The sequence below is a fragment of the Fukomys damarensis genome, unplaced genomic scaffold (assembly GCF_012274545.1).
Source record: "Fukomys damarensis isolate Sample0158 unplaced genomic scaffold, DMR_v1.0_HiC HiC_scaffold_12, whole genome shotgun sequence".
Classification (NCBI taxonomy): Eukaryota; Metazoa; Chordata; class Mammalia; order Rodentia; family Bathyergidae; genus Fukomys; species Fukomys damarensis.
In genome coordinates, this window is record NW_022900924.1 from 19,341,620 (window position 1) to 19,360,181 (window position 18,562).

The 18,562-nt window shown below is 47.2% G+C and overlaps 1 non-coding gene across 2 annotated transcripts in view; it reads left to right on the top strand.

Annotated features, from left to right (window-relative positions):
• Positions 1-6: 6 nt before the first annotated feature.
• The window catches only part of LOC104848389, a 31,299-nt gene continuing 12,743 nt past the window's right edge, over positions 7-18,562 (top strand). Inside the window, exons 1-2 of one of the 2 annotated variants that reach the window (XR_004516808.1) lie at positions 7-114; positions 12,295-12,383. This is a non-coding gene — a transcript (uncharacterized LOC104848389). The remainder of the gene's footprint in view (positions 115-12,294; positions 12,384-18,562) is intronic. The other variant, XR_004516809.1, reaches the window with a different exon arrangement.

Consider the following 18,562-nt stretch of genomic DNA (forward strand, 5'->3'; position numbering starts at 1 on the left):
GGAGGCTGCCGAGCATCCTGCCCAGGTGATGAGGGACGCTCCGCGCGCCCCGCGCACAGGGCTGCTGCCGCTGGACGCCTCCATTGTTTGACCACAAGGGCCGGGCGCTCCCAGGTAAACTGGCCGGCGGGCGAGCTCCCGCAGACCCAGCCGGGGCATTCTCTCCTCCCGGGACTTGGCTGCAGTTTCCTCGCTGTCCTCTCATCTGATGAACTCAGTAGATCCCCCCAGACGTCTTCTCTTCGAGCTTAGCCGCCCATATCTCTGCCAAATCATCTCTCCTTTCCCTCAGAACTCAGCTCCTTTGTGAGACCTTTCTTGTCCAACTCCAACAACTCGATCTCTCGAGGAGGAGCCTGCTCCGCGCACTGTTCGAGTTGATAGTTTTGCTTATTGGCTGTTGTTGCAACAAAGGAGACCCGCTATTACAAAAAACAACCAAAAAACAAAAATTCTAGCTATTGCTTTCATTAAGGAGCGTTTTGTGACATCTAAACAGTTTATTGTTTTAACAATTGAATTCTTTTAGTGTATTTTGTCTCCTTTTTCTAGAGGGTGCGTTTCCTTTGTAGATGCGTAGCTTTTCAGAGCAGAACGATCTTGTTCAACCTACAGGTTAATTTAAAATTTAAAAATTAATGTTACATTCGTAGAGCTGGACATTCTTTGTAAATACTAATGCATCACAGAGGTGGTGCTGGCTGTGAGCCTGTCCCCAAGGACTTTACTGAGTGTGGTGTGTCCTAATAGATGTTTTAAAATACTTTTATATGGTGTTTTACCATCTTGGACTGTTTTAACAAGTACTAGCCAGTTAGTACGCGTACCGTCTTAGCATCCCGGACTTTAATTCGTTTTTAAGGACCACTGCATCATGTCGCACCGTTTGGGTGACTGTACTTTAGCCAATTCCCAGACTGATGACAATTTAAGTTTTAACATTAAAACAGGTTTGTTGGGCTGTGGTGGTTCTCCAGTGATACGAAATTTTAGTGAAGGAGCTCTCAAGTCTGTGCTAATTACAGAGATCAAATGTTTATGATGGAAGTTCACTTTGGTTAAGAATTTATGTGTGGGAACTTCCACTCCTTGCCTGGGGTAGTTATGACTGCATGCTTACAAGTCCTGTGACCTTGGGGAGGACACTTAGTCACTCCCAGCCTCAGTTTCTGTGAACCGCGCTAATACCCTGTCTTCTCTTCTTGGGAATTGGGGGGGGGGAATAAAGATTGGTCTTATTGGCCTTTGAGATCTAAAATTTGTGCATTAGCCGTATAATTTATATTTTTTATCAACTCTATCACAAAATAGTAGAGATAGATAATTGAGCGCTTTTAAATTTGTGATTTTGTAGCCGTTTTTAATCAAATTTGCTAGTGACTTCCAAGAATATTTTGTAAAGCACATCGTGCTTTTTTACATACATTAAAAATAAGCACATAAATTAGTTGATTATGAATTGATTTCTCAGCGAATTGAACACTGGGTAAAAATTCTGATATATAAATAAAATTTATTTCTTCGTGATGTAAGTTGTATATGTATTTTAGCTTTTATGTTCCTTCAGGGAAAATAGAATCCTCTTGAATGTGTAGGCAGCATCAGAATTTTACCAATTTACCCACCGAGGGAATAGGCAGCATTCTAAGGTATAAGAAATCAATGAGGGGTCTTGTAGGGTTTTTGTTGTTGTGGGGATGTGTGGGAGTGCCTGTGGCATGTCCAGCAAAATCAGCCTGTACCTGTTCTCTCAGAGTGTATAGTCTGTGGGGCCGAGGGGATGAGAAATGCGGCCCCGATGCTGGTCTTATCAGACTGTAGTTAGTATCTGTTGGGAAGTGAGGGAGCGCCTGCTGTGAGAGTCTGAAGTCAGGGGAAGAGGGTGCTCAAAAAAGACTTTTTGGCAAAAATAAGATTTAAGCTGAGATTTGAAGAGTGGTAGGCGTGGCTGTCAAGTGAAGTAGGGGTAATTTTCCACGTGGAGAAACAGCATGTGGGAAGGCCCTGAAGAGGGAAAAGCTTTGCTCATCCCAGGAATTGAAGGAACATTGGCCGGGTGATGTGGGTAAGGGGAAGTGGGACTAGGGTGGGGGCAGATCATGTAGGATCTTGCAGGGCAGGTTAGGGATGTTGAGATTTATCTGAAGTGAAATGGGAAACCATTATAAAGGTTGGGTTTAAAGCAGGGGCGTGACCTAATGAGATTTGCATTTTAAACTAGCACTCGAGTTGCCACTTGCAGAATTGGGGGTGTGGGTGGAGAGTGGAGAGCAGGCCGGCTGCTTCACAGGCTCCCTAGGGGAGACGTGACTTGTGCATTGGGGTTCACAGTGAATTTACATAACCAACCTTAAAGTCAAAACAGATGTTTGATTTTATTTAATTTATTTTTTTTATTTTTTGAGACAGGGTCTCGCTATGTAGTTCAACTTGGCTTTGAACTCACTATGTAGCCCAGGCTGGCCTCAGATTTGCAGTGATCCTCCTGCCTCAGCCTCCTCAGTGCTGGGATTACAGGCATGCACCACTGTTCCTGGCTCAGATGTTTGATTTTAAATTCTCATTTCTTACTTTAAAAAGGTAGGTCTGATAAAAGTAGGGAAAAAGGGGGCATTATTCAGTGAAACAGTGCAAAGTTTAAACTAGTTGTTCACACTATACTTAAAAGTATCAGGCTGAAGTTAAAAATCGGAACATTATTTAACATCTTTTTTTGTAAGTTTTGACACAGCCATAACAGGTAAGAGAGGTGAGAATCTCAAATGAGAAATACTTGTAGATGCTATTGACTACAAAGAATAACAAAAATGATTAGACAAAAAAGATGGATGAATTGACGGGGTGTGTGATGCATGTGTGAAATTCATAGTTTTCTGAATACCAAATAAAACTTAGCAGAAAATAAAGTGAAGAAACAAGACAGAAAACTGGCTTTGACCACGTTAGAAAAAAACAAAACTTGTAGGTATAGCCTTGTTGAGACAAGCATGTCCTACATGGAGAAGATCATAAAATATTTCAAGTGATCTGAAAGGATACCTTGAATGTAAAGAGAAGCCGTGTTTCTAGATGTGGTATTTAAATGTTACAGAGCTGTCCTTTTCTCAGTGAACTTGACAGTAAATATGGGTTTGCAGTCTTTGGCGGGAGAAGATCCGGAATTAATCACAACTGCTGGTCTAATCACAAGCTGTAGTATGGTGAGACAAACATACTCACATAGGTCTTAGAGCCATGTTCACTAAAATCGTCCTACTGGCTTTGGGATAGCTGTACTACAGGTCACTGGAATCTATTCCTTACCCCACAAATAAGCTATTTGATAGGGTAAAGTAATACATGATAAGCATGAACGCCTCCAAATCTAAAGGACATTCAAGTCAGGATCATAAACATCTGGAAAGAAGCTTTTGCTTGCTTAGCACAGGCTTTGCAGCTAGTTGTACCTAACTAGAATCTTGTAAGGAAAAGAATCTTGCCTTACAAGAGTTTTTAGACTGAGAAATAAAGGCCCTGGCACCTGCAGAGCACTCAAATCTGTTATTGCTACTATTAGAAGAGAGAAAATAATGTAAAAAAGAAATGAGTATATTTGATTACATAAAAATTTAAAACTTGGGCCAGGGATTTAGCTCAGTGGTTCTGGTGCCTGCCTTGCAAGCGCAATGACCCGAGTTAGATTCCTGGTACCAAAAAAAAAATTTTTTTTTAACTTAAGAGGTAAAGAGAAACAAAACCCTGCAGTTAAAAGGCAAACCATAGTCAGAAATTTGTGACAAATAAGGAGTTAATATCTGTAATATGTAAAGAGCTTATATGTACTAAAACTATGAATGGTAAAAACGTAAATGATTTAGGTTAAATGAGTAAGAATTTCAAGGACTGCTTACAGGAGAACGGTTAATATGCATGCTGTGTATTTATTGCAGCCTCATAAAATGAAGAGTTGAAGGTAATTATAGTAGATTTTGGGCTGTGGAATATTAGGTAGTCTCAAGGAGAGAGGCAGATGTGTGTGTTGGTGTAGCCTGGATGGATGTCTGTGGTACACTGCCGAGTCAAAAAAGCAAGCTTAACCCTGCCCCCATTTTGATAAGGAACAAAAGAAAATAATCATGTGTGTATGTCTTAATAAATGTAGGAAAAGACCTAGAAAAATCCATGGAAAAATAGTTGCTCATAAATAGTTCTAAGGGAAAAGCCATAGGAAGATGAGGGTTTCTATTTCATATGTTTTTGCATTTTCAGTGATTTTAAAATAATGAACACTTTGTAATAAAGATGTCAGTTTTTCACCAGTTTAATACAGATCTAAATATAGAGTAAAAATTTTTAGTTCTTCATAACTTTTTAAGTATATCCTTTTAAGATATGTTAAAAATGGCGCACTCCTGTTACATTGGTCATATATAGAGAGGGGGGAGAGAGAGAGAGAGATTATAAAATATATTCTTATTTCCTGACATAGCAACCCTGTAGGAATTATTAATGGAGTATTTTTAGGTATAGAAAAAAAGCTTATGAACAGATGTATATTGTAGAATTATTTTACGGTTTTACTTGTAGAATAGTTAGGATACATGCATTAAATAACATCGCTAAAAATTTGTGTGTGTGTGTATGTGCGTGTATGTAAAAGGACTATTTAAAAGGAAACCAAAACCTGGGCTGTGGATTTAGCTCAGTGGTGCCACTCCTGCCTTGTAAGCACAAGGTCCTAAGTTCAATCCCCAGTGCTGGGGGGAAATAAAAGAAACCAAAACAGCAAACTAATGTCTCAAGCATGGCCTCACTTTGTAAAGATGGCAATCAATAATGCGTTATCATCTCAGTTATGAAGGTATAAAAAAATGCATGTGTTCCATAAAACCCAGTGTTGATGAGGTCCTGAAGGCAGGTCCTGAGAGCTGGTGGAAACCAAGCGTGCAGTCAGCCCCTCAGTCCACAGAGTTCAAGACAGTGGAGGCCCAAGCCATCAGTGGTTCCATACTGTGTTTACTGCTTTCCCTTGTACATCCATAGCTCTTTAGAAATTAGGCATATTAAGATACTAACAACAATAAGAGCAATTATGACAATGTACTGTAATAAAAATTATTTAAAATACCAGAACTGCTTACTTCTAGAACTTTACGTTTGAGATTTTCAAACAACAGTTGATTGCAAGTAACTGAAGCTGCAGTTGAGGACGACTGCCCGGGGTGGTGGTGACCGTCCCTTACGATGGAATCAAGATGCAGTGGTGTCCCTCTGTCCCCTAGAGTGCATGGCAACCTGGCCAGCCTCAGAACTGAGGTAACAGGCTCTGCACACACTCCACGTGGAGATTAAAGTAGGAGGTTTATTTAGGTAAGGCATGATCTCAGGTCCTGTCCTGGTGAGCCTGCTGCACTTCACTCCACTTCTGCACTGTCTTCAGTCCCCGATGGTTTTCCAGGGTGTGCTGGCTTCTGTCCTGGGCCACTAAAATTTTTTATGGAGAAAACATATTAAAATGCTTATGTCTGTTAAGTCAAAGAGAATCGAGATACACAGTTGCATATGTCATAGGATTAAATAAAAATCCTCAAACCTGTTAAAACCTATGGATGGAAAATGTGTAGAAGAAAGTAGATAATATCTTAAGAATTATTGACTTGGGGTGGTAATACGTTGGGTGATTTGAATCTGCCTTTTTATATTTACAAATGTATATATTACATATATAATGGGATGTTGAATTTTACAAAGTATTATATCGAGAGCATATGTTAGCTGCATGACAAATAGATGTGTATATTAAAAAAAACTCAAAAGGGGCTGGTGGGGTTTTAGCTCAGTGTCTCTGCCACCTGCCTTGCAAGCACAAAGACATGAGTTCTATCCCTGGTAACACACACACACACGCACGCACGCACGCACACACACACGCCCACGCCCACGCCCACGCCAGGGATTTAGCTCAGTGGCACCACACCTGCCTTGCAAATGCAAGGTCCTGAGGTCGATCCTGGTACCAAAAAGCAAACAAACTCCACATAAGTAAATTTGGAAACTGCTCAGAAAGTGAGGGGGACCCATTGAAAAATTTTGATCAGGTTAAGAGCAGTCTGTTTTACATTTTAGAAAGATGCTGTCAGAGTGAGTAACGGATAAAGGAGAAGTAGAACTTTGGGGGAAGATGGTGGCGGACTGAGTCAGCCGAGGGGGTTGAGGTGAAGGGCGTGGTGTGAAAGGAGCTGGGGGGTGGAGTGCACAGGACTTGGAGACGGGATGGGGGTGGGTACTGCCCAGTTTCTGGCATGGGCGGTTGAGGGCACACTCACCACAGCTGGGGTTTATGCCAGGCTTCAGTGAGGAGGTGGCGGATTCAGGTTTGGACATGCCGAGTTTGAAGGACTTAGAGGACATGAGACTCTACTTGAAGAGGATATGTGAAGAATGATTTTATCGTGCACCTATATTCTTGGCTATATGAATAGTTGGATGCAGTGCTCATTGTTGAAATCATTGCTTCTCAGTTTTTCCTGAGATCTAATGTGTATTAGTAAATTAGACTGGGGTCTAATTTAATTTAATCTGTCCAGCTTCTCCTACAGTAAGTCTTTCACATGGGATTACTTCAACTGCATGACCCTGATTTTGGATGATACTTGGATAGTCACTGGGGTCTGCGGAGCTAGACTCTGCCTGTTTGAGCAGATGCTGGAGATTTCTTCGGTGTTTGTGGTCCAGCTGTCCATCGTCCTACTGTCAGAGTACTTACTGATGGGAGTGATTTCTGCTGATGATGTGAACTGTTCACTTCCCCAGAGAGGTGGCCAGGAAATAGGCAGAGTGGAGCCTGGGCCCAGTTTCCCCTTCGGAAGTGTCCACCTGGCCTCGAGGAGTTATGTGTAGATTTCAGGGTCGTCACTGTCCCTGCCACTTAGTTGGGAGTGGATGAGCACATGCAGAGTGGGAGATGCTTGGCACCTTGAAGGACAAGGTGGGAGAAGGTGCCGTCTAGGAGAACCCGTCTGCAAAGGAACAGGAAGGGTCAGTAGAGATTTGGTAGAAATGCCCTTTCTTTTTTTCTGGCACTGAGAATTGAACCCAAGGCCTTGGATGTGCTGGGTAAGTGTTTAACCACTGAGCTGCATCCCTAGCACATTTTATTTTACAGTATTTTATTTTGTTTATTTTTTTTACTTTATCTTAGACAAGGTCTTGCTAAGTTTCCTAGGCTGGCCTCAAACTTGGAATTCTGCCTCAACTGCTTTTTTTTTTGGTGGTGGTGGTGGTGGTTGAGATAGGATCTTGGTACGTAGTCCAGGCTGACCTCAAATTTGCAGCCCTTCTGTCCTGGCCAAGCCCATTTGAAATGTAGATTTAGAGACTTTGAAGTGGTACAGCCTGAACTCTGAGGTTGCTTCTTGGCTGGACCTGTGAAGGGCTAGAAGTCAGCACAGTTGTGCTCTGGGTCTCATGTTTCCTGCCCTTCTCTCTCTTGGGATGTGACCCACATGGCTTCAGAGGGCCGTCTGGGTTGGTCACCCCTGCCAGCCCTCTTCATAGTTTTTCCATTCCACAACTGTTTTTGTTTGTTTGTTTTTTGTACCAGGGATCAAACTTGGGACCTTGCACTTGCGAGGCAGGTCGTGGCACCACTGAGCCAAATCCCTGGTCCTTCTATTCTACAACTGAATTGTCCAGGTTCAGCTGAGCTCCTGCGTTCCCTGCTCTTCAGTTCACTATTTTAGGGCCCAGGAGTGAAGGCGTCCTTAGTGTGCATGCACTGTCTGGCTCGCCAGAAGAGAGGGACTCACGGGTGCTCAGGAGGAGGAAGTTTCAAGGGTGGGCAGAACGGAAATAGTTTGGATTTTTATTTTTAAAATTTTGGTACCAGGTATCAAACTCGGGACCTTGTGCCTGCGAGGCAGGCAGGGAACCACTGAACTAAATCCCCAGTTCCTGTAGTTTGGTTTTTAAAAATTTTTAAAATTTGTTTTAGTAGTAGTTTTAAATGGCCCAGAGATGTGATAAAGGAATCAGACGTAAAAGTAGACTGCAGGTGGAAGTTGTTTAGCCCAGGTTTGAATTCATGCCACAGCGAGTCCCTGTTGGAGAATCCTGCTGGATGACCATGGTGATGGCAGGTGTTCACTGCACAGACAGCGGAAGAAGAAATTTTAAAAATCATTTGGAGATGTAACAAAAGCATTCAGTTTAATTTTAAGAAAGTGTAATTTGTACTGCTTTCTGACGCTAAAGCACTTCTGTACCTTTATCTTGACTGGAACATGCAGCATCTCTCATGTCACCTGATATATTAAAAGAAATTCAGGAAAGCTATTCTTGAGCTCATTTATTTTTCATGGCCCCTGCAAGTTCATGAAATAATCATAGCTTATTTCCTCATCTCATTTGCGATGCATTCCACGGTATTGTGACAACTTGTGAGGAAACCCTTGCAGTCAGCAAAACTCTGTCCCAGATATGATAAATTTCTGTTCTTAGGTTAACAATAAAACAATTAATGAAAAGAAATGGAACTTGTTCTTCTGCTTAGTGAACGCCGTTATGTCTCCCTGGATTTCAAAGTCATTTGTAGATGTGTAGTTCAGACAGGTTTGACGGAGTAGGAGAATATTTCACCGGTTCAGGGTACTCACCAGTGTTCACTCTCTTCTTTCCTGGTCTGTCTGTCCTGTTAGAACTAAGTAAGACCTCACAGTCAGGACCACGGAGCCTGCTCGTACCCATTTTCGCAATGCTTGGCCACTGGTTTGTGGTAGTGACCCAGTGTGAGATTCGTCTGCTGTCCCAAGCCCTCAGTGTGAACATCCATACTGGGTTCTGAGCAGTTGTTGAGGGCCCTTGGAGCCGCTGGGTGGTCGAGCCTCTGTGCCAGCAGAGACCGCCAGGGCAAGGTGGTTGGAACCATGTGGACGTGATGAGCTGAGCTGGGAGAGCAGGGCTGAGACAACTGAGATGCAGTCACAGAGGCCTGGGAGCTTGCCTGCAAGCAGCCTGAGGGTACAGGGTTTTCACAGCAAGAGCAGAACAGCAGGGGGTGGGGAGGTCAGGCAGACAGTGCCCTCGGGTTGGACAAGAAGGCACTGGCATTGGGAGGAATGGGATGTCAGTGGTGCAATGGAGGTGAAGTGGTAGGAATCGGGAAAAGGGGGATTGTGGGGGAGGAAAGTAGAGAGCAGCTAGAGAGGGAGCAGGATTAAGTGTGGTTTCTCTTCAGTCCGATGCACTGATTGCTGAAGAGAAAACAGCCAGGGAGCGTGTGGAAAGATGAGGGGCTGCAGGCAAAGGAGAGGAGGCTCCGGCCGCCGTCGCCTCGGAGCTGAAGCGTGATTCCCTGGTTGGGAGAAGTGACTTTCGGTCCTCTGTGGGATGGGACGCTGGGGGCAGCTGCAGATGCAGATTCATGAGAGACAGATGTGAGGGTGTGGTGGTCTCACCTTGGATTAGCGTCTTTGCTGAGCTAGAGTGAGTCTGGACACCCTTCTGGAAGGAGTAAGGAGTAAAGGAAAGGATAAAAGCAGTGAGAACGTGGGGTGGTATGGATAAGCTGAGAATCCCAAGTGCAGAATGTGGGGTGCGCCCTGGAGACCCGAGGAGGGGACGGTGATGAGAGCGAGTGCAGCACGGCTGTTCCAGGTGAGCAGACTGCACGCACACCCCGCGGGCCGCAGTCCACCGCGCCACAGAAGTGATGGTGTTTCGGTTTATTTTTAACAGCACTGTCTCGGGGTGTAAGTGACCTAAGTTACTTCCTGCTGCTTTCAGGTTGAACTGTCCAGTGGAAGAGAGCGCTTAGGCCTGTTGGTGACAGATGAGGGAGTTCTTGCAGAAGAACAACCGTTGTGGCCAATTTTTGATTTGTTATTCTGGCAAATGCAAAAAGTTAAATCCTTTAAATGTACAGGACCACTTAGTATCATGAATGATATTTAATATTTTTGTTACGACTTATCAGATGGCCAACCGAAGTTAGTTACCTTTACTTAAACTATTTAAGGCAAGATAATAGCCCCTAATCCCAGAAGCACCAATGTACCAGTACAGTGTGTATAAGCGTGGTTTCTGAGTCAGCCTGCTTAGTTTGGGTGGTGAGGCAGCCAGAACCCCATGTGTCCACCATCCTGGGACTGGTGTGAAGACCTTCAGAGGCCTTTACCGTGCCATATCAGACTGTGCTTCCCAAAAAGTAAAACTACAAGGTAAGCTTCATTGTAGGCGTTCAACATTTATTAACTGATTTTGCAAATCTCTTTTCATGTTTTCCTATATCAGTAAATAATTTCTCAGGTCTCCAGCAGTTGCAGGGTCTTTGAGGTGCTCTGAGCCGTAGGGACTGTTCCTGTCTCCCTGGGGATGGGACATTCTGGTCCTTTGGGATGGCAGACTGTGGGTGCACCTGGGCATGTTCGGTGGAGGGGACTTGCCAGGGACCTGCTTGTTTGTGGGGCCGAGGAGCCTTTGGGAAGTCTTCACTCTAAGAGGAAGAGGAAGAGGAAGGTTCTTGTTGCAGGAACAGATCAACACAGTGCCTAAGAAAGCGGGCTGTGCTGTAGGGTGCATGTGGACTAGGGAAACACCAGGAACCTGGCCATGGAGTTAACGCAGTCCTCCCCAGGGATGGGGATTTCTCCCAGTGTCTCTCTTTTGTGTCTGTCTCCTCTTGCTGCCACCCAACTCACTTTTTCCTACTCTTTATGTCTTTCCTTTGCTTCCTCATGACACTGGTTTGATGTGATTTCTGGTGCCCTCTGCAGTCTCTCTGTATATTTAGCTTCATGTCTCACAACCTCATTCTCTTAGGATTGTTTAGATTCCTGAGAGACGAGGACTCTGGTTTTGTCGTTGCTGTTATTGTTCTAAGCCACATACTAGATCATAGGCTCTTGGGTCAGCTGGCTGCACTTGGTCTCCCATAAGGAGTCATGTGGCCAGTGGCAGCCTAGGGTCCACCCTGCAAACCGAGGAGTTCTCACTGTTAGGTTTTGTGGACTCTCAGGGTATGATGTGGTCCTTAGAAAGGAAGAAACCTCCTGGCCTAGTATCATCCATTTTAATTAACTTCCTCTGCATGTATTCCTATTCTTTGAAATATATCCTGTGAGCTGCCTTCATTATAAGTCAGTCCTTTGTTCCTGCAGATAAACCAATAGCCCTAAAAGTGTTGAAAGTGTTCTCACTTTTCTGTTGCATTCATTCTGACAGTGCAAGGCCATTTGTTGTAATCTGTGGGCCTGTTTCTTGATCAGTGATTGTTGCTGCAAAAAAGCTTCTCAACTTCAAATAGCTGTGAGCGAGTTGGATGGTTATAACCTTATGCCTTCCGTATATTCCTTTTCCCCAAAGTTCTTGGGAGCTGTGTAGATGTTGAGTGACTCAGCACTGTCCCCACATTGACATTTGGGGAAAAAAGTGTCCTGTCCAAGTGTAAACCTGGCAGCAGTTCTTTGATAGACCACACACCTTCCAAGGAAGAATGAGTTCCCAAACTTAAAAATAGACCTTGGTGACAGGAAAGAGAAAGTGATGGGAGGGAGGAAATGATCAAAGTACATTATAGATAGGCACATAGGGAGATGTCGCAGTGAAACCCATTATTTTGTTCAATTACTGTGCACTAATAATTATAATAAAAAGTAGACCTTGATATCTACAGTATAGCCAAACTACAGTCATTACGTAGTCACAGCAGAAGGTATAGATGGGATAAATAAAATGATGAGGATGATAGCTCAATCTAGCTTGAGCCCTCCAGATTTGCCAGGCAGTGTTTTAAGTACTCCAGCATTGACTGACTTAATCCTTCACCTGCCTCATGAAGGGCTGGTGGCTTTCCTTTTATCTTGATTGCTCCCTTTGTGAGTCTTGGGTAAAGGCTGCACGGCAGAGCTGAGGCAGAAAGGCCGAACCTGTGCTGTCTGGCTTGTCTCCTGTGGACCAGAGTCAGTCAGAGCCTCTGCCAGCTTCTCTTGCTGGGACTCCAGCCAGTCTAGGGCAGTGCTGCAGCACCTGTGAGCCTGTATCTGTCTGGCTAAAGCTCCTGTTGGGGCCCTTCTCCTACTAGAATTCCTGTGTCTTGGAGGGAGGTTTCACAGACTGCTGGCTTTTCTTTTCTGTGGTTTCTCGGATAGTCTCATCTCTCCTTTGGTTTAGAATCAACACTTGTTTGTAAGAGGGTCTGCCCTGCCGTGTGAGCTGGATGAATGACCGAATGACCCCTAAGGGCCTGTTCTTCGGGCACTGTGCCCCTAAGCCCTCCAGAGTGTGAACTTTGTGCTTCTCTGCATCTCTCCCACCCAGCAGGATCCAGGCTTCTACAGCCCTGCAGCTGCTGTGCCTGCCTCTGCCTCTTCGGGAATGTCTTGGGGCCTCTGACGCCTGTTGCTGTGGTGAGTTTCCCCTTCATTTCACTGTTTCTCCGAAACACAGAATCCCCTTCGAATACTGTGAACCAAAGCTATCTCTGGAGTTTCTACTAAGCAGAGTCCTTGGGCCCGGTGAAGAGAAAACTCTAATTGTCTCATGTTCCTCCTGGAACTTGCCTTCGTCTGGCTTTGAGTTCCTAGATGTTGGGCCACCTTTCTCTCTGGTTGTCAGAATCCTGTTTGTCTCCTCTGTCCTTTTTCCTCTGGGGCTTCATTTTCTTCACATCAAGCACAGACTTTTTGCTTCTCCCTTCCCTGACTTCACCCCATCCCAAGGGGCAGAATGGTCAGTGAGGTAAAGGGCTTTTCAGTGGCCACTGCCCTCGCAGGTCTGACTGCCAGCCTGGAGGCTTGAGCCCATGTGGATGGGTGGTGCCTTCCCTCTTTCCTGACCCAGTACTAGGGCACTGGCTGCTCCTGAATGGAAAGGCTGGTCATGCACCCCACCAAGTTCGTTTCCAGGCAACCGCCCTATTTGGAAGATGGGGCCTGGGCTGGGGATTTAGCTCAGTGGTGCCACACCTGCCTTGCAAGTGCAAGGTCCTGAGTTCGATCCCCAGTACCACACACAAAAAACGAAGCTGGAAGATAGGGAAAAGTGTGCTGTGGTGTAAGGGTGAACGTTCTCTTCTCTTTCCGGCTCCAGTCCCTCCTGTGCTGACTTGGGTAACGTTGGCCAGACTTCTTTGTTGTGGGAGGTAAGATCAAAGGTTCAGGACTAGTACAGTATTTTAAGATTTTCTCTTCATGCCATTAAGGATTTTGGTCGCAAGCACAAAGTTGCCACTGATGTAGGAAAAGGCAGTTCCCACATGGTCTCTGCTGTGGAACTCTGTGCTGGGAACTGGACTCACAGGCCTGGCTGGTAATGTCTTGTATTGCTAGTTCAGTCCTGTGCACATTTCCACCTGGGGTGCCTGGAAGATAGGGGTGTTTGCTGCAACCACTGGCTAAATTGGATATTCGCTTTTGGTGGTGTGCACTTCCAGAATGACACCGGGTCAGCCACCAATGCCAGTTCTGAATGTCAGAAGTCCAAATGCTGCTGTGTGCATCCGTTCATGTGCCATTCCTGGTCCTTTCTGAGAGCGGGCGGCACTTCACTTGTATCCGTGGAGACTGTGGCTCCTTGGCTGGAGGAAGCACTGCTTCCTGGTGTCTCCTCCTCCGAGTGGAACCTCTCTCCAGACCTCTCATGTCCACTTGTGGGTGGTACAGCTTAGGAGTGGTGACCCAGGTATAGAAACAGCCAGGCCCGACCTCCTGGTGGAGTCTGGGTGGGAGAGATGGGAAAGGAGCATGGGTAAACTGCACACTGGAAGATAGGTGAGATGCTAAATTTTGTTACTGTTTGTAAACCACCGTTTAAAATGACGTGTACTCTTATAGCCAGAATCCCAACATTCACTTTGTTTTGGTACCGGAGATCAAATGGGACATTGAGCTTGCGAGGCAGGCGGCAGCACCACTGAGCTAAGTCCCCGGCCCTTCAACATTCACTTTTTGACCTGCAAATGACTTTGGCCACTCGAACCTGAGTCCCAGCTCAGTCTGCCACCTGCCACCCACACCCCAGGCATCTGCCTTGCTCATCCTGCAGTGAGCTGGTCGGGGCCCTGCCTCTGCATGGGCTGGTCTGGCTTCTGTACTTGGTGGTGCTTCTCCTGGGCTGGAGCGTGGCTTTTCTTCCTTTGGCTGTCTGCTAAGCATAGAAGAGGGACTCGTGCGCCAAGCAGGACTCACGCTCCTTGGGCCTGCTGTTCTTCCTTCCACGCCCCTGCCTGTCCATCTCTTGTCTGGCCCCCTGAGACGACAGGCACAGTGGGAAGGGCCAGGCGAAAGCAGAGGGTACAGGGCACAGGATGGCTTCTTAAACAGGGCTGTTTGTGGCCTACCCTGTCTCCCAGCATTCTGAGTCCCACTCACCCACCCGGCCATTCCTCCTGGTGGGAGGTAGAATGAGTGCTACATTTATGCTCCTTGGACTAGAGGCTGAGCGTGTGGCCCTCATGACTGGCACTGGCCCTCTTACCTCTCTTGGCTTTGTGGGTAGATGACCAGTGGCCACACAGCTCGTGAGTGTCAGGGCAGGAACTTGAACTTAGGTCTCTGGCCTGTGAGTCCAGTGCTGTACCCACTGAGCAGTTAGGGTCCTGGTAGGCACAGGCAGGGGTGGCAAGTTCAGCCCTGGGCTGCCTGATGTGACGTTTTGGCCCATGCCTCCCGCGTCCTGTGCATGGGCTGAGGCTCTGAAAGGAGCATGGTGCGGACCAGGGGAGCCCACCGAGGTCGGATTTGTGAAAACCACCTGTGATGGGGACCGTGGAGGAAAAGCGGTTGGGTGGCAGCCAGGAGGCCAAGCAGACGCACAGGCGTGGACGCGGCTCATTACGAGATTAGATCACCGGGTCTCCAGAAGCCTTTGCCTGGGAAATGACACTCTTGGCAAACTCGAGAATGTGTCATGTACTAAATGGAAGTATGGGAAATAAACATTTACGGAGCCTTAGCTGGGCTCTGGGCACTCTGACAGGTACTTGCACATTTATTATCTTCCTTAATTATCCCACGAGGCACTGGAGACATTATCATCTTTATTAACCCTACGTGGACAGGTCAGTCTGAGATCAGCCAGATCACGGAGATGGCAGCAGCGCCATGGCCATGGGCCAGCCGTGTCATCTATGGAAGGTGATGGAGCATGTGTCTGTGTCCTCCTCTGTCAGAGTCTCTGCTCGTGCGCTGCCCCTTCCACAGTCAGAAGGAAGCTGGGCATCACTCCCCCCGTAACCTGTCACTCTTCCTACCCCTAATTTCATCATGGTCTTTGGTAATTTCTAGTTGAAGGAAAACCAGACACAGCTGCTTTTGTCCTTGCTCCATTGGAGTTTTGGGCTTAGCCAAGTGAAGAGCATTTTCCCCCAGGATTGAGTGAAACCATCACCCTTCCCTGGTGTTCTCTACAACCCAGGGCTGAGTTGACCTTGCCTGCTGTGAGAGGACTCTGGACTTGAGGAATAAGGGCACCTGTTGGATAGACGAGGCGGTGGGGAGTCCAGGTACCAGGCGGTGTGGGCACAGTGAGTGGCTGGGGACCCATCAGCAGGATTCTTCAGTGCTAGGGGTCACACTGGTCACCACAGCCTTCTCATCACCTGCAGCAGAGATTCAAACAGGATGACATCAAAGTGACGCAAAATCTTTTCTGTTGGCAAAGGAGCAGACTTGTTTTGTTTTGTTTTTCGGTACCGGGGATCGAACTTAGGACCTTGCACATGTGAGGCAGGTGCAGCGCCTTGAGCTAAATCCCTGGCCCTGTTTTGTTTTGTGTTTTGAGACAAGGTCTCACTTTGTAGTATAAGCAGGCCCTGAACTCACTATGTAGCCCCTCATGGGCTCATGATCCTCCTGCCTCACCCTCCCAAGTGCTGGGATTGCAGGCATGCAACACCAGGAGCAGACTTTTAATTATTTGTCCTCCTTACAGAAAGGAGCTTAGATCCTGTCTGACCCCAGAATTGCAATTGGAGAATCCTGTTCAGTAAGAAAGAACCACCTTTCACCAGTCTAAAAAGTTGACTTCAGAACCCTCAAGGGTTCTGAAGGGGGTGTTTTCCTGTTAACGTCACAGAGACATGATCATGAACAGTGCTGGAGTCCAGGAGTTGCTGGCTTGATGCTGGCTTCAGGTGCAGGGACATCTGTGTGCCCGGCAGGCATGTCACCACCGTGTGTGTGAGTGGCAGCTAGGGCCAAGGTGCCACAGTCAGTGAGGAGACCCTAATGGAGCGGTGGACAGCCGGGCGGGGTCTCTGTGCGCTCCGTGTTCTCTCGCGGAGTTCTTACAGTGTCCACCTCTTGGTTCTCTTGGGTGCTAAGCTCCTGAATTATTTTGGAGGACTTTGGGGGACACTTTTCTTACACCTACAGCAACAGCATCTCATGGTGGGAGTTAGAAGCAAGCACTCATCTTGCCATTCATTATCTGTGTGTTCTTCTACCTCACCGAAAGTAGGTTTACGATGGATTCGTGAATGCTTTGGTATTCTCTGTCCTGGGAATGAAAACTAAAATTTTGCAAATACTCATTTATTTAAAAATGATAAACCCATTTCATGGGAATACAAATGACATTTTTATGAAAAATAGCTATTTTGTAAGTCAAATAAACCAGTAAGAAGTGCAGCAGTATTTGTTTCAGCATGTCTCTGTATGGTGTGAGCTGGAGTGTAGCTCAGTGGCAGATCACTTCTCCACGTGTCCGAGGGGGGTTCAATCCCTAGTGTCACAGACAAAACCCAACCCTTTGTCAGGGCTGCCTGGTAATCAGCAACAGAGACGGCCTCCGAATGTCAGGTGCCAAGTACCAAGATGTGAAGAAAGTGGAGGAACCCAGTAGCAACTGCCTGGGCATCTGTCTCCGGATGGCCCTAGAGCACGTGATAAACTCTAGTTTCATGTCACCTGAGAATCTTTCTCAAGTTGCAGTCCTCTGAGAGGACCGGCCAGACTGAGGTCCTTCCCCTTGTCTGTGCCAGGGAGTAAGCAGGGTCTCAGCTCTCACAGTGGAAGGAGGTCCCCTGACTTGCTGGCCCCATTGCCTTTATAGAGGGAAAGGCAGTCCCCATGCATGGACCGGGTGCTGCTAGGGAGGGGTGACACATGCCCTGCCTGTGCTCAGCAGGCTGGCGACTTGAGGAATGCAGAAAGGCAGCAGTCACTGTCAAATGCTTATGCATTGTCTTTCTTCTTTTCATAAAACCCTAGGAGATAAAGATGCAGGTATTACTTTTACATTAGAGGAGGTTGAGTCTTAGGGATGAGTAACTTGAGCAGGAGAGCTGGGCTTCTTCCCTGGCTAGGAGGTGGCCTTTCACAGGGGTTGGAGGGAGGAGGAACTGTTGTGTTGTGTGCTCAAGGTGTGTGGAGACCCTGGTGGCCTAGAAAAGAGCCTTTTCTTACCTCTGCCAAATCAGGGCTCTGCCTGTGCCTGTGCCTGTGATGAGAAAAGGCAGGCTCACAGCATGAAATCAGGGTGGGAGTGGCGAGTATTAGGACTGGAATGCGAGTCATGGGTGGTGGCCACTACAGGGCCACGCAGGAACAGCCCAGGCTTCACCTTGTGTGGCCGAGAAGTCCTGCCGGTGTGCCCTAGATGGGGATCGGGTGCTGACCCACCTCGCTGCCAGCGTACAGAGCGCCCTGGTGGGGTATGTCTAGGGGAGGGGTCCTGAGAGCCACCTCACTGCCCTGCCCAGTGACAGAGTGCTGTGTGCTGGGGCTTCATCATGCAGGCTGGAAGTTGGAAGGAGGTAGCAGCAGGGTGCACCCGCCCCGAGCTCTAGGAAGCGTTCTGCATTGCCCTTTTCGGGCCCTGGTCATTGTCGCCAAGCCAGGTGTTCTTTGACGTGGGCGCCTCACTCGCCTCTCTCCTCAGCCCCTGTGGCTGCGTGCTGCGTGCTGCGCGCATGCATGCACACACATCCACACACACCCTTTTCAAGGGCGCAGGCTTTGAACTCTGGACCCACCCTTGTCTAGTATAGTAGGCAATTACCTCCCATTAGCTGATTACGTCTGCACAGACCCCACTTCCAGATCGGGCTGCATCCTGAGGTTCTGAGTAGACAGGCACTTGGCGGGTGCTTCTCAGCCGGGGTGCTTCCTCCATGGTGGGTGATGCGAGCCCAGCGCTGACATGGAGCTGGGGGAGACGGAGGGCATGCGTGCCCCAGCTGAGTGGCATAAGGACAGGAGTGAACCTGCCGGGTCTGGGGGAAAGGTGTCACTTACGGCGGGGCCCAGTGGAGGCGGGGTCCCTGTTGCAGCAGAGCTGTGCTCGGGCAGGGCCGCGTCAGACTTACCTGGAGGTGCAGCTGTGCATCCTGATTTTCGCTAATCCTCTCCCGGCTGGCTAGTACCATCCTTCGCCCCCTGGTGTGTTGTTTATGGGCCCTCCTTGCCCCACCCTTTGGAGCCCGGGGCAGTGTCCTGGAGCTGCCATTTTTTGTCTTTTATTTATTTTTTTTTAGGATAGTGTCCTGGCTCGGATTTGATAGGAACGTCTGTAGTCTTTATTGATCTTACAGGAGATCACTAGCACCATGGTGTCTTAACAGCTGTAATAGTTAATTTTCTTAAAA